Raw genomic sequence first — 25,521 nt, 5'->3', positions numbered from 1 at the left:
ATTAATTTTAACTGGTAATAGAACTCATCAAAAGGAACAACTTTTCTCTCTGCAATTTTGGCGAAAAACGTTGCCTACTGGCTTAAAAAAATAGGAAAGGTTTTCCTAAAACCGTTCATGTCTCCAAAACTAAGCTACCTAAAAACGTGAAACAACCAGATTCTTACGAAGTGGATTTTTTGCTATACGGGTAGATTTATTTGAATTTCGATTTCGGCGTTAAAACACGTTTTCTCGCTGATCTCAATTAGCCATTGCAGTATTTAGTGGCGTAGGGCTATTTTAGTGAAAAATCTCTCCAATTTTTTTTTGGAATTAACCATCGTTTTTCGGCAAAATGGTAAATAGAAAAGTTGTTACTTTTGACGGGTTCTATTACCAGTTAAAATTAATGCACCTATTTCAGAAACACCCTGTATTTAAGTATTTCTCATTTTTGCCCCACGTATCTTAGGTTCATTAAGTACTCCTGCCACATTTCACAGTATCTCATCTAAATTCCTGACGACAAGTCTGTTTAGATTATTTGAATCATAAAAAAAATCTAATCCAACAGTTATTTGCGCAACAAGTAGGACATTGCAATCGAACGAGGCTTGGGCCGAGTTGTGTAACTACATAAGTGCAATAATGATGTTGTATTCTACATGTTGTACGGCGTGCGGTAAAGCATTTATTATCACACAGCGTGCAATAAAGTAAACTATTACCTGTCTGAAATGAATGGGATCGTGTCCTTTAATATAAATGCCCAAGTGCTAGATCCAGACTGTAAGGTGGGTCATTGCTGTTTTGAGTATTTATTAAATAATAACGTGAAATCCTCTGAAATTTAAAACTGAACTTTTAGAAGGTATGTATTTTCTTGTCAAGAGTAGATCAGAGCTTTTTGAATTATTGCTTTCTGACACCATTTACGATATTTTTGTAATTTTGAAAAATGGGTCTTTACCAGAAGTGTTTATGGTTGATGATAAATTTCCTAATCTTGGTAAAAAAAATTAATATCCTCAACTTTGATTAAGCTAACATGTTGAATGTTTTGTGTGGTGGCAGAGACCTATTTGTTAATGGGTAAGTCATTACCATATCACATCTCATAATCTTATGTTCAAATGTTTTATTAGTTTTAGGGAACCCTAGAATAAATAATTTTTTTGTGGTTCCATTGTAGGATACACTTGAAAAACAGCTATAAATTGTTGTGGTAATTTATTGGAAATTTATTTTTCCCAGCAAATAACTAATTATGCTGTGGTGAATAAAAGTTAATTCGGGATTAATAAGGAAAAGGTTTATTGGGGCCAAACATGCGTTTAGTTAGGCAGTTAATTTCTCTTGTTTTGTGTCCGATTTCCATTTTGTTGAAAGGTTACGGAAAAATGAATTATTGACGTTCCTAAATAATCCTTCGTGATTTCTACAGCGTGAGAAAAACTATTAACACCCAAAAAAAAATTATAGATTTGTAGGTGTAAAAATCATACACTCCTGAGGTGTATATACTATTTTTTCATGACCGAATGTTTTTAATTGAACAAAAGCCCAAAATTTTAAAATTATTTTTAACTTGACACTTGCTTTATGTACACAAAAATCATGTCGGTTCTGATGGATTTTGGCTATGTTTTTTTTCCAAAAGAGTAAAGTTTACATCAAAGGTTGAGTTGGCTATGCTTTTTTTCCCAAGGGAGAAAAAGAGCCCCTTTACTCCCTACAATCAGGGAATAAAGTTGCTCATTATCAGAGATCGTGCAAAAAATGTTTTATTACAAGTATTTTTTTACGTTATCTATTCTAAATTCCTTCTTTAACTTTCCTTTGGTTGACTGTTTTTCCTTGACCGCTTTTTTAGATATTTCAAAATGCAGGAACAGTGTAGACAAAAGCTAACGACTTCTTTGCTCTTCTCGGTGTTCTATTTGTGTATATTTTTTTTAAATTAAGAGAGTTGAGAATAAAGGGGAGTAAATTTAATCGTGATGAATCCGTCCAGCTGAAATCGGCGACTTCGGTTTAATTTCATCTGCTTCGCATTAATATCGTCAGCTTTGATGTCGCAATCGGGCAACTCGTTCTTGTCTTGTTAAAAATAATCCAAATTAAACATCAAGGCATTGTTGTCACAACGGGACGCTTTAATCTAAATAATAAATTCAGTACCTTTGAATTTAATGGATATAAATCCGACGGATTTACATAAAATTTCACAGGGGACGATAAAACATATTTCGTCTGCAACTTGTCAACAAAGCAAATAATAAATAATAAATTGTTTTCATGTTTGGTATTGTAGTCGAACGACTACAACGTAAATATGTGCGGACGCGTTTATTTCCATATCTCGCACCCAATAAAATGAATATTAGCCATTCTCGAACTTAAATTGTCACAAGCAAACATGACTCCTTGCCCGTCCCATAAATCCCGAATATCGTTCCCGACGGAAATTAGTGCAGATGTTTTCAGTTTCCTCATTCCGGAAAAAACACCCCCACACCTCATCGTCTCCGATTTCGACGTGCCAAATCTGGAAAACACTTGACACCACCACCAGGAGTTGCATCAAAATTTCACGAGACGTAAGGTCGGTTTGCGTGACTAGTCCATGCAAATTATGGGGTCTTTGACGGACTTTGCATTTTAAGCGAGACCAAAGGCCCTAATGCGGGGGTGGAAGTCCGCTCCGACGCACCCACCTGAAGAGATACCACCGGGCACAATAAAGTGTTCCGCTCTTGGGGGATTTTTCGCAGGCGCCACTCTCCTCGTAGTGCTTCAAAGGGTTCGCTTTTTGTCGACGTTTCGCTGTTAATTGCGCGTCGCACAAAAAACTTGACTCGAATTGATTTTCGATATTTTTGATGGATGGCTGACTGGTCTGTTTAACTTCACGTGGGCATGAAATGACGTCGTCGTTAGGCGATATTATAATTTAATCAAAAACTCTCGTAAACAGTGATTCGACTCATAAATCTATGATGATTACTTTAAGAACGAGGGTAATGTCTAAGCGATAAACTGCGCAATAAAGGATAATGATGGCTGCAGAATTTGTTTTTGTCAGGTATTTATAGCAGTCACCACACGAATGTCGTTATTGCTTTTGCTTCACTACAATTTATTGTTTAACCATCATTCTTTAGTGTTTTAGGTATTATTCCCCCGAGCTCGCAACGATTTCACCCCGATGTTTGCTCCCCAGTTGTGTTGTGGCCAATGGAAAATCGTTTTCGGAGAGCGTAGAATTGGTCGATTTCAAAGCAAATAAAATACTACCAGTAAGTTTTTAATTGAAAATGAGATCAAGTACAAAGGCGAGTTGAGTGGAGTAGAGATTTAAATAATCGAGAGATTTGTGTGGAGGTTCGGTGAACGGTGGTGGGAATATTAGAGGATTTATTATTAAGAGGGTCGAAAAATGAGAGATGAATCTGGCTGGATCCGAAGAAGGTCCGCTGAGGGAGCACTGGTTGGAGGTCTGAAACTCTAATGAATTACTTAATGGTTGGAAACCCTGCGGCGAAAAACCCAGCCAAACCAAACGGTGTTATTTTAAATGTTATGGTCTCTGGAGGAAAAAGTATAGATCTCTAAAGCCCTATCCACCGAGAAAAACTCATGCCGTCAGCGAGGGTGAAATTGAAATCGATCCATTTAGTGGGGATACAATACATAGAAGAAAAAAAATAATTTATCTGCTCGAGATAGAAGAGAGCTTAAGAAGAAGTCGCTCGGGGAATGCAAACCTGCTGACCATTTTAATTACGCCTCCCCGTAGGGGTGAAAAAATGAAGCGATTTAGTTTCGTCGGGCGGACGAAATAAATTCGTCGTAAAAATTAGGAGAGAGAGAAGCATCTGTTGGTGCGGCGGCATTTTTCAGGCGTGAAAACCCACACAAGGTGCCGCCGCCGCGATAGTGTGTAGACGCCATATTTTAAGAGATATCTTAATTTGATTTCTGGCTGCGGGAAAAAATTGTCCTTAGGGGGAGAAAAGAGTCGTTCTTTCCGTCGGACGGTTTGCATGCCTAATATTTCACCGTAATTATATGAAAGTGGCGGTTTTTGTTGGTAGTTCGGGCGGCGGCGAAACGGCGCTAAATTCGGCGTTTAATTGGTGCAGTTACGGTTCATTTCCGCCCTTGGGCCGAACGTGTCCCTTTAAAATAACAAAGAAGTGAAAAATGCCCTCTTAAACTTAACTTTCCTCGAGGGTCCCTTAACTCAGTGTCTGCGAAAACTCGCATTTGTATTTACCGAAAACTGCCCTCCGGAGGCGACCGTCTCTGCTTTAATTCCGGCGACATCGCCATCAAATCGAAACGGTCGTTGCGAGTCAACAAGTTCGGATTAGCGATTTAATTAAACATTTTTCCGGTGCAGTGTCGGTTTTGTCCGGAATTAATATGTCAAAAACAACGGTTTCGATCATTGGCGAGGACCTCGATGGGTCGCTTTCAATCAAAATTCGCGGCTAGACACACAATGTATGTCAGTTGCGACCGATTCATCGGTAAAAATTAATCGAATCTCTCGATCGCCGACGACGGGGATGATACCCCGTTCTTGTATTTAACACACGATCGAGTTAAACATCGAGTCGGCCCATCTCATCTACGATTACCAGAGCTTTAAGCGGTGCTTAGCTTTAAAGCCAACGGGGCCCCGTTAAATCCTGTTAATAATTGAGCCGCTTTAAATTTTAATTGAGCAATCATTTTAGCATCACTTAGTCAAGGTGAGAATCCCCCGTCGCTGTTGTCGGCCACTTCGGGGTCCTCCACTTTTTGCGCCGCCCCCGAGCCAATTAACCCGATGCGTCTTATTTATCGTCTATTAACCGACCTGCAATCTGCAGTGGAAACGTCCCGACAATTTATGAACACCACTGGACGAATAAATTTCTCCGTTTGATAAATTATATAAGAATATTAGCTATAAAATGTCTTTGAGAGCCAATTTAAGTCCCGATTCGGGCCATTAATATTAATTAAACCTGAACTTCGCGTGCTCATTAAATTGTCTCTCTTCTTCGCCTTTGCACAGATCGATATTTATAATTGAATAGTCGGGGAGGTCATTATTGAATCTTATTTTCCGTTATCGCCAAAAGAAACTTCGACTCGGGCTACGTACCAGCTATTTTAATTACCGCCGCCGCCTAGGCCGCACCCAAGGAGACTCCGCCGTCGTCGGCGAGTTGCCGCGCGGGATACACCGCCGCCGCCGACGCCGGTCACAGGTGCATGTGTAAGTCATTATAAGTATTGAAACCCGCAGACCAAACGCTTACACAAATAATTTATTGCCGAGAGCACATGCTGGATACATGTTTGTTGGAATAATTAAAATGTGTAGGCAAACATCACCAGACGTTCCTCGAAGGGCTTGAATAATATCTAATTGGATGGTGGCGCGGTAGGTGGAGCGCAATAAGTCTCAAATCGGATTTCGTCTCATAAAAAATTCAAATAAGCGCCTGAACAAGCCATCAAAATTAAAAAAGGCGCCTAGGGCGCTTAAAACTCTGCTTATTTATACAATTAAGGCCCTAATTGTAGCCAAATAAAGCAATCAACACTCTAATTTAACAGAATAAATCTAATAAATTAATATCTTTATGTCCACTTTGCTCGAATATTTTATTTACGCCGCTCCACTTGTTTTTCTTTGTTTGTTTTGTCAAGCCACGAAACTTTACTCAACTCTCGGGAACTTTCTCATTATCGCAGCTTAGTCTGTTTGTACTATTTATTTTCTATTAATCTATATTCTCGGCGCCGTTCAGCTCCATTTTCATAAAATTCGATACGAAAAACATACTCATTTGCGATATCCTCGTATTAAACTTGATGGATTGCCTTAATTAACTTTACTTTTAAAACTCCACATTTACAGCTTTCATGAAAATTGCATTAGGTAGTGAAATTAAAAAATTTACATTTGTGTTTCCAAAAAAATCCAGTGGAGCCTGAGGTGGTGAAGCAGTTGGAAATATAACACCAAACGGAAACATTTGCATTACATATTTTGATGTTTTTGTTGCAACACCGAACCAGACAAGAACTGAGGTCCTTGTGCTGTCGATTTCTTGACGGAACGAAGAGAGGAAATTGTATGTTTCTATATCTGATAGTAACTGCATAAAATGAAAATGTGTGAATAGTAAAAATTGAAATGGGAAACAGTATGCACTCCTTTTCTTTGATAAGTAAAGGGTGTGTCGTTTATTTTGTTTTGAGGAAAGCGGCAAAAGAAACTTTACGTTTCTACGTAAATATTAACTTTTAAATTTTAAAATGTGTGACGTGCAAAAATGGTGGATGCGCCGGTTATATTTCGATAAAATACTTATTTAAGATTTAAGCAAAGACGACAAAATTGAAAATAATATTTTTTTGCATATCGTAATGAAAGTAGCACTTTTTTAATCGTAGTGAAAGTAGTACTTTTTTGCATCATTTTATTCTATCTCCTTGGAGATGATTGTCAAAACAAACCTACTTTTTTTTTAATTTTTCATAAATCCTTTTAGGCCAAATTTTTCAACTTACAACAAAATGCAAAAAATAGTGTGTACAACACGTTATGAAGGTCTCTTTTTTCACTCATTTGCTTGATTAACTCGGGCTACGCCCTCGTTAATCAAACTGCAAATTCATGAAAAAAAGTATGATTTTCATAACTAGGTAGTTGTACAAATAACTATTTGTATTTGATGTTAACAATGAAAATTCAAAATTTGCCAAATTTTTATTTATGTAATTTTTGCAAGGACGAACAAAAATAGGAGCATTTGTAAAAATGGTGGATGCGGCGAGATATTTTTTATGTAATATTATTTAAAAAATCGTATGTCAAAAAATAAAATGACATTTTTTTTTAATTGCTTTTAGTCTTCTACGTTGTCCCAGAACCTTGTAGGTAAAATTTCGGCACATTTTAAAAGTACACCCTTGTATATCATATTTTATATTTTTTGTATATTTGTTGCTCCTGCTCTCTGCTCCTTGTATATATTTTTTTTCGATATATATTTTTTTAATGAAAGGGGGGACTACTTTCTAGAGAAAACTATAATGATCTTAGTTCTGATATAATCTACGGAAACTACGAATTCGTAAATGTAAAATAGTAGATGCCTGAAAGACGCTTATTCGACAAATGTCATTTTACAACCGTACAAAACCAACTGCGTAGCTTACCTCTGAATAATTATTTGCATTAGAGTGCGGTAGGTGTATTTTACAACGCGACAATTTGGTTTCGAAACACGAGGCAAAGCCGAGTGTTTGATTAGTAGGAGCGATATAAAATACGTACAACGAAAATCTGAAGAAAATCATCAAACTGGCTATCGTTGTGTCAAATGAAAATTTGTGGAAGTAAATTAGTTTTTAATGCCAATGAAATATTTCAAAAACTGCATATTTGAAAATCTACGATTTTATTTTGGTCAAATCAGCGAAAAAAAAAATTGTGTCAGTAAATTGCAAAAATGATGGATAACTAGCCCGAAATCTTTGGATATTTCTGTAATTGGAAACCTAAAGCTGTGTTTAATAAAATTATTCATAGAGCGTGGCCATTTTCACTCTAATTTGTCACTTTTTTTGTCAAAATACTCACCTAGTTTACACTACCGGCCGTTGTTTCAAATTAAATATTGGATATGTCAGATTAAAACTGAGCGAATGAAAAATAATGAACGCAATAAAACTGAAAATATGGATTTGGTGTTTTATGAAATATTTGTCAGATCTTCCCGTGGTATTTCAAACAGATTTTTATATTTTTTATATTTAAAAGTAGCTTGACAAGGGCCGCACCCTGTATTGATTAAATCTGGCCTGGAAATAAGTCGAGCACAATTAATTTTTGTAAAAAATAATGAAAGAGGGAACTTTTTGAACCGTATTCGAGGAATGACACCAATAACTCTGGCACAACAATAATCCGAATATCTTTGTTGCTTTTGACACACACATAAAACCTGTCGAAATTAATTGATTTGATGCGGCTGACGCGAACTTCTTTCGCCGGTCGTGCTAAATCAATCAGAAGGGCACGTCCCACTCCACCCTTTCAACTTTCTAAATAAATTAAATTAAATTTTATTTAATTAACGCTTCACTCGACTGCCTTATAATCAAAGGATAAACATTTCCTATTAAAACAACATTTTTAATCCAATCAATTACATTCTCTAATGAAATTAATAACGCGATTATGAATAACGTTATCTCATGGCAGGTAGCAGATAAAAAACGAACTCGAATTGATATTAATGAAATCGATAGGTTTTCCAGCTTTTCCTCCGGCCTCGTTCCGCCACAAGCCATTATTGTATTAAAAAAGGGAACTGACACGTCGGAATTTATGTCTTTACCTTGAAAGGGCAGAGAGGGAGAATTCCGCACAGGTCCAATTCTAGAAAATAGTGTGACGGAAATATAACGTTCCGCAAACACAGCTTTCAGGAAAAATGCGCAGACAACCCGAAATTATTTTGTGTCGTCAGATTTGGCACTTATCGAATTTGGATGGTGATGAGTGCCTGTTTAGTTTTTGATTGGAATCGGTACGGTTGTCATCTCATCTGTAGGTAATGCGGTAATGCGCACTGTGGCGGTAACCGATAGGGCAACAAGATGATAATCCGTTTGAAATGTTTGTTAATTTACGAAACGCATTTAAAATGACCACCGAATGCAGGGATGCATGAAGCCGTCACATATGGGATGTTCGTTAACAAGTTCTAAAGTTTGCTAATACAGCAACGTACAAAGTAGATGCATGACATCCCCGATAGATTCCAGCTGCGTCCGACGTGTTCGTCCATCTAAAATCCCCCATGAAATATTTACCGTTAATTGCCACCCCCACTCCTTAACCGAACTCGTCAGAAGTTCGACGAATTCGTCGCTGTGTAAATTTTTAATTAAGTATTTAAATTAAATGAAGAATGCTCGAAAACTTTAAAGTCTTTAGAAATGCTGGTTTGCATTAAACTGTGTGGAGTTTGGCAAAGACCCCGCGCCTCGGTTCATACTTTCCGATAAACTTTGTCTTTAAAACTGTCCCGTTTAAAATTCCGACTGGCGACGACAACAACAAACTTCCGCACAAATCGCTATTGTCCAATTATTATCAAGTAAGTAATGCAATTAATCTGAACTAAATAGTAGTGGCGTCGGCGAAGAAAATGCGCCAACTTGGGGACATTAATCATCGATTCCCTAATTAGCGTCTGCGATTTTTTGCGCCGCGAATTCGAACAAATCTGGAAGTCCGCCCTGTCTACTTAATGTTGACGGAAGTAATTAGGACGTAATTAAAATTTTCCGCTTATTATGCGAATATTTTTGGTGCCCGGCGCATCCGCCATTCTCGCACTGGGCGGGCCTTAATTGGTGGCGATTTACATTTTTCGCCTTTTGAATAAATCCCGCGCATTTCAAATTCAAATGGCGGGCCCAAAAATGCCAACGGACAATTATAGGTGTAACAAAAGGCTTTATATTTGCAAGTGGCCGTAAGGTCCGAATGCTAATGTCGGACGCTCCGGGGGCCACTCCATTTGCTTCCGCAATACCCATAAATTAGCCCTATTTGTACGTATTATTGGGTCAATTCTCAACAACTTCCCGACTAGTACAAACGGATGCTCGGCATGTCAATAGCTGACCGGGGGTTTTCGACGATTCAAGTCCGGCTAATTGGCGATTTATTAATCGACGCATTTTGTTATCGGGGAGGGAAACCAGAAAGGCTAAAAATAGAGGGGGACGTCACACCGTATTTAATTTCTCCACTCATTTTTTAGTATTAAAGATAAATAAGAGAAAAGAGCAAAGGGCAAAACGATGAGAAACTAATTGGCTCGTCGAGGTTTAAATTTACAAAAGCAAACCTCTGGTAGAATTGCCCAAAATGTCTTCACAACAGTACTGAATCGATCACGATTAATTACATGAATTAATTGTTTCCAGTTCAATTCGAAAAGACAATTAAACTAATTGTTAAGCTGTTAATGCAATACAACGCTGGTAATTTCAAATTTCCTAACAACACACAACAATTTTTTTTGTTACAGTTTGAGTACGTAAAAATCAGATACAAGAAACTTGTAATTAAATTGATTCGTCTTCACAGTGAAAACTTGTGTCTTCCTAGGAACCATTTGGACATTTTAAGAATAATTTCTTTGAACTTCAATATACTTTTTGGCCTCCTCAACTCTAAATGACATGTTTACATACTAATCTGTCATTTTACCGCACGGAGTGTGTAAAATACCAAATTTTAAGCTTTCAGGGACCTCCAAAAAAACTGTTAACTTATCATAAATAAAGTCCATTTATACTAAGACAAGATACCGCTACACCATTGATCCGTTCAGTTTTCGAAAATGAACATAATTTAATTGTTTTTATCTGAGAAATTTGTGAATTAATTCTGATGGCGCCATCTTGTGGTATAAATCGTAAGCATATCAGTTATCGGTATAATAGATAACTCTTTCTGGTATTTTATTAATCAAATGTCAGTCTTTGACAGGTTTTGCAAAATTATTGGTTACAGCAAATTTCAAATTTGAGAAAACGAGTTGTCGGCCAAAAAGATTAATACATTACTAATGCGGTAGGTATTTTACATCGATCGGTTTTTGCTAAAACACCCCCGCTGCGCGGTCGTGTTTCAATCTAAAAACCTCGCGCTGTAAACTGGAGCCTACCGCATTTGTATCTAATGTAAATAACTATTGTCTGAAAGTCTGACTCCTCAATATTCTCAAAATAGTCGATAAGTGCTTTGCTTTGAGCACATTACTTGAGAGTAGGGAAAATTGTTTCCTGCCAAGGAATTTATTTGTGATTTTGAAAGAAATGGAAATCAAATCGAGCGAATAAGCTAGAGGTGACAGTAAATCGTACTTCAATTTTGATGCAAATTTTTTTGTTAACCCAACTTTTTCTTTAAATGTTTTCTTTTAGTTCACGTTCATAATATTCAAGAGAACAAAAGTGAATATCTATATTCATGTCATGTTAATATTTACATATCTTTGTGATACCATGATTGCATCACTTATATTGATTGATTCATGTTGACAGTTCCTGTCTTATTTATTTTACGACTAAATGATTAAATGCATATACAGGGTGTCTCAAAATTGCCTCTCCAGAGAAGAAAGGGAGTATTTGTGTAAATGCGATAATCTCAATTTTAAAGAAATAAAGTCCTATCTCAAGCGATAATCCAGAAAAAACATCCTCAACTTGACCAATCAGAGTTGAGCATCATCGAATTCGAAGTAAACTTTTCGCTGATTGTTCCGATATCAATAATTATTTTAGCTGTTTGGAAACCTGTCCGATTTTTTAGTAATACTGAAGCGAGTCGCTGGGATTGGTGAAATTGAAACTGGTACAATATGTTACTATAGAGACTTCCAAAACTCACATTTTTTATTGAGTTTTGGAAGTGTCTAAAGCAACACCATGTACAATCGCCGGCAATAAAAATAGCCATCACTTTTCTGTCACGTCAGAATCCAAATGTGTAATTAATGCTTCAATGACGCTGACATTTAAATGATGACTAACTTTTTTTGCCGGCCACTGTACCAGTTTTTTTCGCTAGTCGATAGTACAATGGCCGGCAATAAAAACTAGCCATCACTTTTCTGTCACATAAAAATCCAAATGTGTAATTAATGCTTTAATGTCACTGTCATTTAAATGATGGCTCACTTTTTTTTGCCGGCCACTGTACCTAATTACTCATAACAAACTTAATTGTGGTTCTATTTCTAGGTACTCAAAATATAGCCAACAAAAGTTTTATTGTTCACTAAAAAACCCTGAAAAGAATATAATATCCAGTCCTAAACTAGCATAGCCTCTTGAAGAAATCTGAATAATATATTATGTATGATCAGAATAAAGAGTAAAGTTCTAGAAAAAACAAGAAAACACTAAAAGCAAACATTATCAAAACGATACGTTAACTAAAATCGTCATTTCATTCTAATTTTACTTGTGCATTAGGTACATTTTACCCTTTCCCGATTGACCTTTAGAAGTATCGTGCGTTCATTTAAATTTATCCACAAAGTTGGCGTTGAAAAGTCGATTGTGAACGGTGCGTGGTGCACTCGTGTAAAAACGTATATAAACAGCTGATCCGTGATCCGTAATCCGCATACTGCGCACACAATCGACTATGCAACGCCAACTTTGAGGATAAATTTAATTGAACGCACGATATAAATAGTGAAGTGGGTGGCATGATCTCATATTTATTGCAACATTTTTTAGTTCATGGATCTTCAAAGTATTAAACGTGAAAAATGCGTGACGCTTTCCAAACCAAGCTAAGTATTTTGTTATTTGGACGGATTTGGGTCTGCGTGATTTTTACCAGGGGCGTCGCGTCGCGTCAATAACCCGTCGGCGGCGGCTTTCCCGTCCCGCTAATTGACGATTTATTAATCGGCGCGTTTTACGATTGGCCGTGGTGCGTAAACACGGTGATTTTTTTTTGGAGAACGCGTGCCCCTAATGGTTATTGCATACGCAGCAATCCATCATAGATGTGGCGATAAGGAAATAATCGGCATTTCGGGAACGTGGGAGCGCTCACACGTGCACACAATCCTAATTACTTGTCATTTTTCGTCGGTGCATGAATTCGGAACGAAACACACCGGATTTTTTTCTCTCGAGTGGAAATCGTGCCGGAACCTTGAACCGAATCAATTAAATCCGATCAGTATCGTGTCCGTTTTTTCTTTCCCTCCATTTATTTCGGCCATAAAGCTGCATAAAATACCTCGACGCTGGCAAATGGTAGGCGAGTTTCTTTAGAAATATCGGCATTAAGTTCCGCAGCCGGCGGCATGTCACGCAAACTAAGGGATACTTAGCCAGTTTCGGCGCCGCTGCCGCCCCCAGGAAACCAGCGCGTGCTGCGGACTCCAACGAGGACGTGCCTTTCTATCCTGGCGAACTCTCACACATGAATAAGATTTGCGCCGGGTCTTATCTGTGACACATTTATCTCCATTCAGGACGCCTTCTTTTGATATTTCGCTGCCTCCGACAAAGTATTAAGCGTACTTTTTCAGAAAGGAGACGCGCCGGCCGACCCCACACAAAATTAGATAACTTCACACACAACTTGCTAGTACCTACACATTCATAACTTCATTTTCTTACAAAAACTTAACAACAAAAATCTACCAGGACACTAACATGTCCACAACATCTCCTGATCTTTCAACTTCTTCCTCGCTCATGCACCACGAATTATATCCTGTCTGTGTTATTCACTAATAAATTGGTTCAATTCATTCCTCGGATTAAAAAACAATTAGTATCCTGTCGTGACGTTGAATCTGATAAAATAAACAAATCATTTGAAATTCCCCAGGACTCTATTCATGGACCTCTATTATTTAATCTATATAATATAAAACTGAATGTCTGTTTGTATATTTTGTATGCAAATCTACAGTTTTACTCCGATTTTGATGAAATTTTGTACACTTGATCTTCAAAACAAGAAGAAAATTACTGTCTACTTTAATTTTACAAAAACCAACCCCTACTACCATTTTCAAACGTGTTAAGAAAAAAAACAGTTTTTTCGAGTTGGAAATACCCTCACCTTCGCCGCTTCACCCCTATTTCATCCTCTGAGTATATCGTCACCTTCGCCACTTGACACCCACAAAAAGCAACCCCTATTATCATTTTTAAGCCTGTTAAGCACAAAAACAGTTTTTTCGAGTTGGAAATCGCGTTTGCATGATATGTTCAGGTGTCATAGTTACATTTGGTTGTTTATAAAAGTAGCAATTTTGCAAAATGTGTTTGAATGATTGTGTTTTACCGGAAGATGTCTTAAATGAAGCAGAACAAGCTTCAAATAGCTTAATACCGTAAAAATCAAAAGACAGGTATCTGAAATCAAACGAGACAATCAAACAATAGGAGGATCTAAATAAGGTTACACCTGAAAATAAAAGTGTTATGTTGGCGTATTTTCATGAATCGGTAAGTGATCATAGTGTTAGTTTCTTATCGTATTGATCTTTTTGTTTATATAGTCGAAGAAAAAAGTAGTCTACAGTAAAGTTTTAATTATTCTTCGTAAAAAGACAAACTTCATATTGAAATTACTGCGTTTATCACAATACATGAAAGTAGAAACATAATTTTAAAATATTCTGAAATTTGCGGGGAAGCCGCGGGTAAAAGCTAGTTATTTATAAAATCCGCTTGCTTTTTGACGTAAATATTATTCAATTGAAATAATCGCACTTATGCGGTACTCTGTCAAAGCTGTCAGATGTCAAAGATAATTGCCACAATAAAAAGAGTAAACATTTACAAAGAAATTAGTCTTTTGGAGCTTATTTCATAGTGCACGGAGTGTTCAATACGATTCTCTCCATTATTCCTTTGAAGGAAATCAGTTTGACGCGACCTGAAAGACCGAACTTCTTTATTCGATAATTGTCATATCCCGCACCGAGCCATGTCTTTCAGAATAAAGCCCTGGTGTCTGCATTGTGCGACAAACGCGATAATTGTCATGTCACATGACACATAGCAATTATATTGTAATAACAATAATAACACACATTAGTGTGAGAGCTTATTAGTGACACGTGAATTTCAATTTGTGCGACTCACCTTTTCTAGGGAATGACCGAGGTGAGTGTTCTGCAACAGTGGAATAAACCTGAAAGAAGAAAACATGGTGTCAGAGGTTGGAATTTTTTTGACTTGAAGAAACAGTAGATAATTGAATCGCGGCGGCGCCCCATTTGACTAATAGCACCATTTGAAATGCACGAAGAGCACATGCTCTTTGGGTCCCCCGGTAATTGCATTACTCTCAAACTGCAGCATCCCACTTCAACGAGTTCGTGCCATACCGGGTGGAATTTACACAAGATAAGCGATTTCCAGCTGTACACGAGTCGTAAATTAAATGGTCACAATCGACCAGATGAGATTTTTGACGTTCGCAAGAAAAGCGAATGGGTTCTTTTACATTTTTTCTTATCTCGTGTGTGAGTTATCGCCGACTGTTACGTCTCAAATAATAAATATTTCGTTTTATTTATTGTGAAAGTAGGAAAATATTTTCGTTGGGCAATAACTTTATCAGCGTGGCATACCTACATAATAGGTGCTGTCATAAATCAGGGTGTATAAGTGCAATAAAGTTGATGCTAAAAATTCCTGAAACAGCAATAAAATGATTTATGCGACTTTAAATATGCCGCAATAAAATTTGCAATAACATTTTATTGGTTCGTTTAAAAATAATTATCTGGCGAACACGGAACTGTGATGGTTTTAAATTGGACGTTTGCGAAAGTGATGCTCAAATTTAAGTTTTTCGGACAAAACTAGCCATGGCTAATTAAAATTTGGTGTGGAGGAGTTTAAAGACGCTCTCCAACAAGCATCTTGTTGCCCTCGTGACCGGATCGAATTTTTGTGATATCTGTCTTTGCCTCAACAATAAAAAATAAGAGCTCCATAACTCCTGCTCAAATACCACTCAGTGTAAAAATTACCATCGATTTTCCTTTCCACTCCCAACAGAAACAACTGAGGTAATTGAAGCAAAGTGCCACAATACGATATAGATGCTTTTGACAAGAGACAAAATTGTCCTGATCCCGACTAACTTTTTATCGCAATCATCGTCTCCAGGACATTACCGACAATTGTGCTGGAATGTCCCTTATGAGATTTTTTCAACGAGATTTTCCACTTACAAATTTCCATTTACAATTGAAAATGAAATCCATACAGAGGGACAATTTTTCATGATCACGCCTGCATATTTACATGCCGCTGCACGTTTTTATCGACTCTGTTACATATTCAGAATGGCTGTATTGCATAAAAATTATTTTATTGTATTCGATCGAATTGTTATCGTTGACGCTTACTAAATGCGTAACGACGCAATCCTTGACACGGAATTTCGTCCGAATCGATCGACACCGAGGGTTATTGAGATGTTTAATGAAACAACACGACAAAATGTGACCCAATTCCCAAACATTATCGGTTTATGTAAATATTAATTAGGGGGAAACAATGAATTTTGAAAGAATTAGATAGTAATGTCTCGTTAATAATTCACCTCTACATTAATGTCTGGCTGTTATTTTTTCCGGTGGGATTTCGGGGGCGGCGTTCGTTCAAACATCTGGGTAATTTACCCGATGTTTAATGGCCGACGTTCGACTTAAGTGGCGGTGCTTGATTAAAAATCGGATATGTGAACCGGCCAGTCGCTTTTTAATAAACCAACAAAACACAAAATTTTTATTTTTTGCCGTCACTCTCGAAACGCGATTTTAACTTTAAAAAAGCAATTTATTCAAAACTGACCGCAAACCGCGAATCATTTTCGAATTCCGAATATTTTCCCGGCGCATCCACCATTTTTGCATAAACGATATTCATTTTATTGTCAGTTAGAGTTAAAAGAGTATATTTTTGTGCAATAACGATCGCATTTCAATTATTATTCATCCCTTGTTATCTGTAGATTTTTTGGTTGGGACAAATTTTTCTGCAGCTTTGTTTGGTGTGGGGTAGGGGACCCCATTGTCGTCGACTTGGACTGCGGAGACCTTCCTGTGGGATTACAGCTTTGCTAAACAGATAAGAACCACGACGATTGCTGCGGCACATCCCCAGATTAAGGTGAATCCATCCACTTTGCTGCCAATTGATTTTCGACCATTAACTCACTAAGTCGCGCACGGATCGCCATAAAACTTTCCAATTGCATTTGCGGTGTGGGAGTATTTGTTGCGAACCGGCGCCACCAAGTATTAACTAATCAATTTATCACCGTTCGCTGTAAAAAAAATTAATAGCAATAACAAAATTAGGTTCCCACTTCCATCAATGTCTCCGCCTGTAATCATTTTACGGTCTACGTGTACTCTTTATTTAATTTGACGTTGCCGTAGCAATTTGACTAATTAGAGTGGACGTGAATATTGGCGGCGGCGGTGAATTCGTTGTGTCGCTTAAGTATTCCGGTCGCGGTGCCGTCGTCAACTATTAATGCCAGAGAGCGCACCAAACGCACACGTAGATACCCAAGTTATTTGCGGTGATTTGCATTATTCGTATGAATATGGATTTTGCATCGATCTTACTACGGTAACGGAAAGAATCCGCCCCCGCACGATCGGTGAAAAATTTATTTCGTGTCGGGCCGCTGGGGCGGAGGTTCGGCCTCCGGTGGAGCCTCCGCTTGACAATTATCGTCGTGGACAAACACGCATCGCTTCACGATTCCAGGTGGAAGTTGGATGCATATACATGAAGAGACACGTAACTTGATGTGGCCCGTCCTACGTTTCAGGACTCGATATCAAAGGGTTCGGAAGTTTTGATGAAAAACAAAGACTACCACTTTAAGGGTTGCCGAACTTCGCCCAGGAATTAAAACGTTTTATCCTAGAGCCTACCAGTAATCAGAAACCACGAATGTGGAGTGCTGGATAAAATGGACCTGAGTACACTACTTTTTGTCCAAATTAAAAGGGTGAAGCGTCCCTTAGAAAATACTAATTAACAAAATTTGAAATTTTCCTTTTTGTGGAAAGTGAAATGTTGAATGAACAGAAACCAATTAACTGGAAGAGGTCTTGGAAATCTTTGTTTTGTTTAAATTTTTGATTTTTATCTTTTTCTTTTACCTCTTCACGTTAAACTAGTATTTTTCGGTTTGAGTATCTGGACGAAAAAGTCAGTATTATTTTTCGTCCTAGGCCGAAAAATATTTTTCGTCCGTTGTTGTTAAGCAATGAATAACGTGCAATAATCGACAACAGTTAAGTTGTCAATAACACCCTGGCAACACTCAGTGTGTTAAGGAAGTTTTAAACAGCCCACATTTTTCAAAATTATTATGAATCAAATGTCACTTTAACAACGGAATGAAATTTTTTATTGCAATCGACTAAGAAGTAATGTATGATACATGGACGAAATAGTATTTTATACACCAAGGTAGAGAAGTTCATAGTTATAGCCAGAGCGCCAAGATTAGATCCTGAGGCGTGCCGAGGGATCTAAGGCGCGAAGGTTATGAGGGACTTCTCTACCGTGGTGCATATAAAAAAAATTTCACTACTAGATACATTAAAACCCTTTCTAATAATTATTAATAAAATTATTTTGACAGATGCGGCGATACGACTTGTTCTGTCTTAACGGTCTGATGTGTTTTTAGTTTTTAGTTAGACAAATGTATTATTTATTGATCAATTTATTATTAATATAAATGGAGAATTTCAGATGAAAATGTTTGATTGTTAATACGGTAATGTCAATACCCACAATTGCCTTGATTACCTATTTGATTTAAATGGAAATCTAGTGATAAATATCAACTGCTTTTCTATTATTAACCAATGGTTAATAATGAAAAAATTATTAACCAGTAGGAGAAAAATTCTACTTCTGAGTTTGATTCAGGAGTAAATAATGCCGCCTTCTAATGTAGTAGTGGAAAAACAATATTTCAGACTCATTGCTGTTGTTGGACTCGGTTTTGCCTCGTCCAGCAATTTCCAGCAAATCGCCCGAAATCTCGGAAAAGAGTCGATCAAATGAAATTCGTTCCTGTTATTTAGCGAAATTATATTTGTTTCATCGCGGCTTTAACCGTCCGAAAAATATTCATTTAGTTTTCTCATGTTAGACTTGACTTATTTAGAAAAAATAGAAACAGAATCAACACCAGTAAAACAAAATTAACTATAAATACATTTTCAATTCCTTGAAGACATTTTCGAGGATAAACCAAGCGAAATTCATTCCTCTTTAGAGAAATTAAAATAAGGCCGACTCCAATAAAAGATTTGGGTCTGAAAAAAATTTCTACTGCTTTAAAGAAATTCTCTGAAGAAATAAATCAAACGAAATTCTATTCTTTTAGACATGGTTAAAATATTTAGTGTCTCACTTTAGACTCGACTTTATAGAAAAAATAAAATAAAGTCGACGGCAGTAAAACAAATTAAACTGAAAATGTTTCACACTTCATAAGAGATTCTCTGGAGAAATGAATCAAATAAAATTGTTTCGGATTTAGCCTTTAAAAACCTTTGGTCTCGTGGCATTTGATTTGAATCTTCATAAAAATAAAATTAAACTAACGGAATATCTAGCTTTGTCTATTATTTCGTTTCAAGAAAACTTCGTTTGAAAATTCCAATAGGGGTGGTAGAACTTCTTGAAACTGGAATCTGCATACTTTCATTAGATGAGAAAAGTAAGTTTTTCTTTTTAAAATGTAATATTACTTTGTATATCAGATCTCGTTGCAAAGACAGAACAAAAAATGTTGTTATTCAGTTCTCAATAATTTTAGTATGAGAGATAAATTTAACAAAAACTAGTCGGATCATTAGTGTTTAAATTTGAATTAGTAAAAATATAGCTGGGGTAATCTCATTAGCCATTAGCTTTACCGTGAGCGTCTTAAATTTAGTGTTTCCACTAAAAACTGCTCGCAGTGTCGTAATCCTTGTATCGATTGTATGAAATACCGTGCAATCGAAAAAAAAAATCCAGATGGCCATGATTAATACACTTCAGTTGGCAGCACGTAAAAATTTAATTCAAATGTCATCAGATGTCATTAATTACAATAGTAACTGTCATTTCGGAGTAGTTTCAACGCACTTATCAACAACTTGCCTTGATTATTTTGTTTTTCCATTCCTGAAAAACAACGTGTTCAAAAACAGGCCTGGCACAATTCTCGAATTAATGCACGTAATTGATAACTGCAATTTAATTGATGATTTGATTTGAAAACATGAAGCAAAGAGAGTAACATTATGTTTGGAAGCTGAAGGCAGACAATTCGAACATTTACTCTAGTTCGTAAATACGATTGGAGCTTCTCATGATTCTTTTACAACCGACAAGTCACACAATCACACATAATGCACACCTTTATGAAAATCAAGATTTCAACATTCTTAAAATCACTAACCTAACTTTTAAGAGTGACATCTGATAATTGAAATTTTAACAAATTGCCAACTGAAATTCTTGGTCTCAGCCAACTCAAATTTTTTTTTTCGATCTCACTGTATAAAAGGATCATTAAAGTACTGGCTGGAAATGATTACTTGCAAATGCGAATAAGAAGAAGTTGTACCGTATTCTATTTGCCAGTTTTGGTCCATTTTACAACATCAAATAAATCAAATAAAAGCAAACAAGATAAATGTTTACAGCTTTAATTAAGTTTTCCGCTTAAGAACAAATTTTAATTTTACCGTTGAACGGAATTGGAGTTGCGATTTTATTTTAATTATCGCTTGTTGAATTTGCGATAATGGCTTGTAAGTGGAAATGTTGTAAAGAAATGTGGGTCGGGAAACGTGGAAATCTTTTTGATGTTTTCGTAGCATATTTAAGGTGGATAATTAACAGTGGCGAAGTGTACGAGGATGCGGTGGAGAAATCATCGCCGTCCTTATCTGTTTAACAAACTTATCTATAATAATCTAACTGATGGCTCATCTTCGCTACACATTATGTACGGCATATTAAGCAGCGTCGGGGAGGACCTCGAAGTAAGCTGATCCTAAATTAAGATTCAATCCACACATCTCGAGAAGTGTGCATGTTGGAACAAAGGTTCACCAGATCAGATATTAAAAGCCTGCCTGGTGATGATAACTGAAGTCGGGCCCCCATTGACAGCCATGGTAACGGCGAGGAGACACGTGTGGGCCCTTTATTAATTAAATTCTCAGAAAGGGGTCAGGGGGTAGCTTTAATATTTTATTATTCGTGCGAAATGTCGAAAACGTCAACGGTCTAATGAAGGATATCCAGAGTGGAATTAAATTAAGCACCGGGTCCTAGATATCCGATTGTTTTTGCACGTCCCGACCGTCCAGTTCCTCTATCCCAATGAATTGTTTTATAAAAGAAAAAGTGATTAAACCGGCGAAGGGGGCGAAGAGGGCGAATTAAACTCGGACGGGAATCCCTAATTGTCGCAAAAGTGAGAAAATTTTAATTATCGCCATTCCTTAAGAGGCGTCCAGGAAAAAACTGATGTCGGCGGACTAAAGCAAAATGAATTTTTCTAAAGTTTTCTCGTTTACAAAGAAGAGACAATTAGTATTTCGCTCGGTTTGTTTAACTTAAAAAGCATATTACATTTGAAGACACGAACTCACAAATGAAAATGTCTCTCGCAGAGTGCACTCGAATAATGTAATTACATTTTTTCAACCGCTGCTCACTGTTTTCCTGATTGAAAATTAATTCGTTGATTCAACCGAAAATGTTGTCTTTGTCCTCGGGGCAGGACCTGCTCATCGGATCGATCCAATTAAAATTTCACAATTCAAACGAATTTATTTATATCTCGCCATTAACTCGTCCGCCGCTGCACACTTGTTTAAATAAACCTCAATAATTTGCATCCAAATTATTTGAAGACCAAACTCGGGTTAATTAGGACAAATATTGTGCTTTTGTGCGCGGATCAATGGGATTCCTGCGGTAGCATGCCAGATTTTTCAGCAGGATCCGTGCACTGCAGCCCTCCTTTCCCTTTCCAGGTGCATGCGAGCCATCCATCAAACCTAATCCTATAATTTTAGTTCGAAAGTAGTAATTTCTTTTCATGTATCTTTCCCGCCATAAATCTCGCCCCCCATAAAGCGGCCGCTTTGAATAATGAAACTCCGAACTGATTCGGGGTAAAGGACACAGTGTCTGCTTTAATCATGTTCGATGTCGAGGAAATCGAAAACGAATAATTCCTCCCGTTACGATTTTTACTTAGCGATGCGAGGAATTTTCATTATCGGGGGGCGCGAAAATACGTCCGTTTTTTTTTTATAAACGCCAAGCGAAACCTCTTTATCTATTTATAAATATGCAAATTTATATTGTAGAATTGCGTGTAAACGCATATTTCGAGGAAGAACTCAACAAGGGGAATGCATAATTGAGACGTTGGCATTTCTGCAAATACCAACAGAATCAACAAAGGAAATTTCTCTTTTCACGTTCGCAACAAAAGCGAGATCGCGTCTTCGCGAATGATCGCAAACGAAATATGTATCACTCAATCCGAAGAAATCGCGACCTAATCATTTTCATTGTTAATTAAGACCGCTTAATGCCGCCGACTTTCACAATAAATCCGCCGCAATTAAACGGGACGGCATTTTTGAAAATTATTACCCCAATCGATAACGACCTGCGCAATTTATTATAACAGGCGAGGCTTCTTGAAAGGATAATTAACAACGCGCCCCGTCGACGGAAAAAAACCCTCGCAACAATTACCGCCATTATCGCTTTGTTAATTTTTGCCAATTTTTTACAGAGTTATTCGTGATTAAATAAGCTTTGACACGACACGACTCCGACTTTTCATTCATTAAAATGTTTCCAATGACCTGCGAGCGTACCGCCCCTGACCCACAACTCTCCCAACGACAACTCAAATAAAATAACCCTTTCTGTAAACCACTGAAGAATTTAGGACGCAAGCACTTTGTTTAAATTCTAAATCTAAATTGTTGAACTATTATTAAATCATTACAAGATCAGAAACTATTAAATTCGATTAGAGAAAATTCTATTTTTGAAAGCTTTTATCCTTAGGGCAGTGACGACAAACTGTTGTTTATATAAAAAATATGATTACTGTGCTTCTGGCGAACACTGCAAGTGAATTTTTCATATTCATATTTCCTCAATCTCGATTTGTCGTTCGAAATAAAAAAATCGTCAAAGCAACACTAAGCTGCAAAGTTTTCAAGAGCTCATCGTAGGAAATATGGTGGATACAACCTACAAGCTTGATAGATTTCATTTTATAAATTGCATCAAAAATATATGAAAAGATTTCATCCATTAAAAACTGAGAAGGTAATTTACAAATTTATATCGGGCCTTCAAATAAACATATATATTTAGAGTAGACGTAGGCGACATTCTAATTCTGTTAACAGTGTAAAGTAATTTTTGTAGGTAACCAATTATTCTCCGGAGTTAGACAGGTTACATAGTAAGCTTTTTCCCAATTTCATATTGTCATATTCCGTGGAGAGGGAATAGGGAGAATGCACTACAAAAATTAAAAATATTTTCTAACCTAATTTTATTTCGTTAAAATGTCAGACGTTTCTTGTGTCATTTTCTACGCTGGAAAAATGTTGCAAACAATTGAATTTCCATAGGTTGCTCTAAATATAAATTTATTTGAAGGCCCGTTAGATTAAACGCCAAGAAGTTTCGAAAATTAATCAAGACTAAGAAACATGTTTGCGAGATTTTTGCTCATTTCCACATTAACAACTTCTGGGATATAGACATTATTACCGCACACAAATGAAGTTGCACAACAAGAAGGGCGCAAAGCGAGTTAGTTTTGTGTAATCATATAAGAGCGATAGAACTGTGGTAGTCCATACAATTTTATTAAATTTTCTTTGCAAATGGAATGTTTAGAATGGATACATTTTTATGCAAAGTAGAAGTAGACTCTCACTGTTTCCAGAATCGTAGAAACGGTTTAACAACTACACTACTTTCGTTTTTGGAAAAGTTTGGGAAGTGAGAACGAGTTTTCTACACGAAAATCTTCGGACGTTGAAATGGCAGCGTCAATCGTTAATTTAGTTCTAATCCCAGAACAATCACGACTCAAATATCAATTATCCAGTTTACCTGTTGTATTTTTTTCCTTTAGGTGTTTACTTTACCTCAAGGCATACCGGAGAACCACACGGCGTGCGGTAAATAAGCCATTACCTGTCTGAAATGCGTGGGATAAATAGGATATATCGCACTATAGCAAATCAACTGTTTTCTCAGTTGATTAAAATTAATTGAGTAGAGTGAAAAAAACTTTGATTGTTTTACAAGCAAGCCATAGGGATAAGGATAATATTATCCTGACGTTCCTGACGTCACGATTGAGTGGTGCGGCTTTTGAAATTTATTTGATTTCAGCTGTCAACTCAGTTCTGGAAAAAATAAGCAAAATCAGTTAAAAGTGGTGCAGATATAAATATGTGGGAAGAATCAGCAGAAAAACCGTGACAATAGTGCTGGCAGAATAGCAAACTCGGCTGGATCCATGACGGCAGCTGGAATTAAATTAAAATGAACAGTTTTGTGCTGATTTCCATTTTTTCCAACTCTTCACAGAAATAAACTCAACATTTCAATGTCAGGGATACATGTGTGGGAAGACATTAAATTTAGCAATGCCGAATCGAAAATATCTCCCTTTTTGTCAAACGAGCAAGATTTTAAAAATACCCCCCCCCCACTAGGTATATTTGGAACTGCCCACGAAACGTTGACGTTTCACGCATTTTTTGTGTTGTGAATTATTGCAAATGCTCAAATTAGAAAAACGCTCTCGCAGAATGCAAAACGGATACTTTGGAGTTTTAGACTCGTATGTTTGTAAAATGGAGTGAAATATGCTTTCAGGGTGAAGATTAATAAATCGAAGTGCAGGGTGAACAAGTTTGTCTTGAAAGCCTTATCATGTAAGAAATTGTGGAAATATCTGGCATGTATCTGCTCCAGACGATAATGGCGCCTTTGACGGTTCGGATCTCATCGAAGTTGAGATAACTTCGGAAATTAACAAATCTGAGCTGCACTGCAGGTTATGTCGAACAGCCGGAAACAACACATTATAGTTACCTGGCACCGCACCACTTTACACAAATTGCAAACAGTCTGCTTGCCACCCCCGCTAAGTACTACGCAACCCCGCAAATTTCAACGATCATTTTGTTAATCGTAACTCTGCCCGACCTCCACATCCAGCCAACTTCACAATCTCCGTTGATTACGTTTTAAAGTCAAATATCGCGGAGACAAGTGTTACCCCACACCCTCCAGCTAGAACTAATCGGAACTCTTGTTCGGGAAGAGACAGCCGGGGACTATGATAAACCCAGTCAATCAGTCAGTTTATCTCCGACCCCCGATTATGTCGACGAATCCCGTGTCACGTATTGTCTCATTGTGTAAAGTTAATTGTTTCTTTCTCCGGGAAATCTGGAAAGATTTCGCCGGTCGGAAGAGGGAGAGCAGCGCCGGTTTTTCAAAGGCATCTCTTCAAATTTATATTCAGGCATAGTGAAAAGAAAACATTTACGAATGTAAATGCAGTATTCAAAAATTCCGAAACTGTTATGGAGATTATTTTAATATTTTAGGAGGCGAGCTTGACGGGAAGGTCGCGGCATTTTAAAAAATTCAACGCGGAAAAACGGGGAGAAGTTCCGTTCTGAAAACTTCGTAATTGCTGCTAATACACCATTCAATTATTTAGAGAGGCGCGGGGCTTAACGGCATTGTCACCTGCTTTGTCAAAAGTTTATTTGTCGCTGACGAGCCAGATAATTTCACGTGGAGATAACGCCTCGTGTACAACAA

At 37.1% G+C, this 25,521-nt stretch overlaps 1 protein-coding gene across 2 annotated transcripts in view; it reads right to left on the bottom strand.

Annotated features, from left to right (window-relative positions):
• The window catches only part of kek3 (kekkon 3), a 162,749-nt gene that overhangs the window by 55,039 nt on the left and 82,189 nt on the right, over nt 1–25,521 (bottom strand). For both annotated transcript variants that reach the window (XM_069051985.1, XM_069051986.1), the window contains exon 3: nt 14,710–14,758. The gene's annotated coding sequence lies outside the window, so the exon portion shown is untranslated. The remainder of the gene's footprint in view (nt 1–14,709; nt 14,759–25,521) is intronic.

This window comes from Tenebrio molitor, chromosome 6 (genome assembly GCF_963966145.1).
Source record: "Tenebrio molitor chromosome 6, icTenMoli1.1, whole genome shotgun sequence".
NCBI lineage: Eukaryota > Metazoa > Arthropoda > Insecta > Coleoptera > Tenebrionidae > Tenebrio > Tenebrio molitor.
Note: the sequence above shows the minus strand (reverse complement) of the source record. Positions and strands in the feature narration are given on the sequence as shown.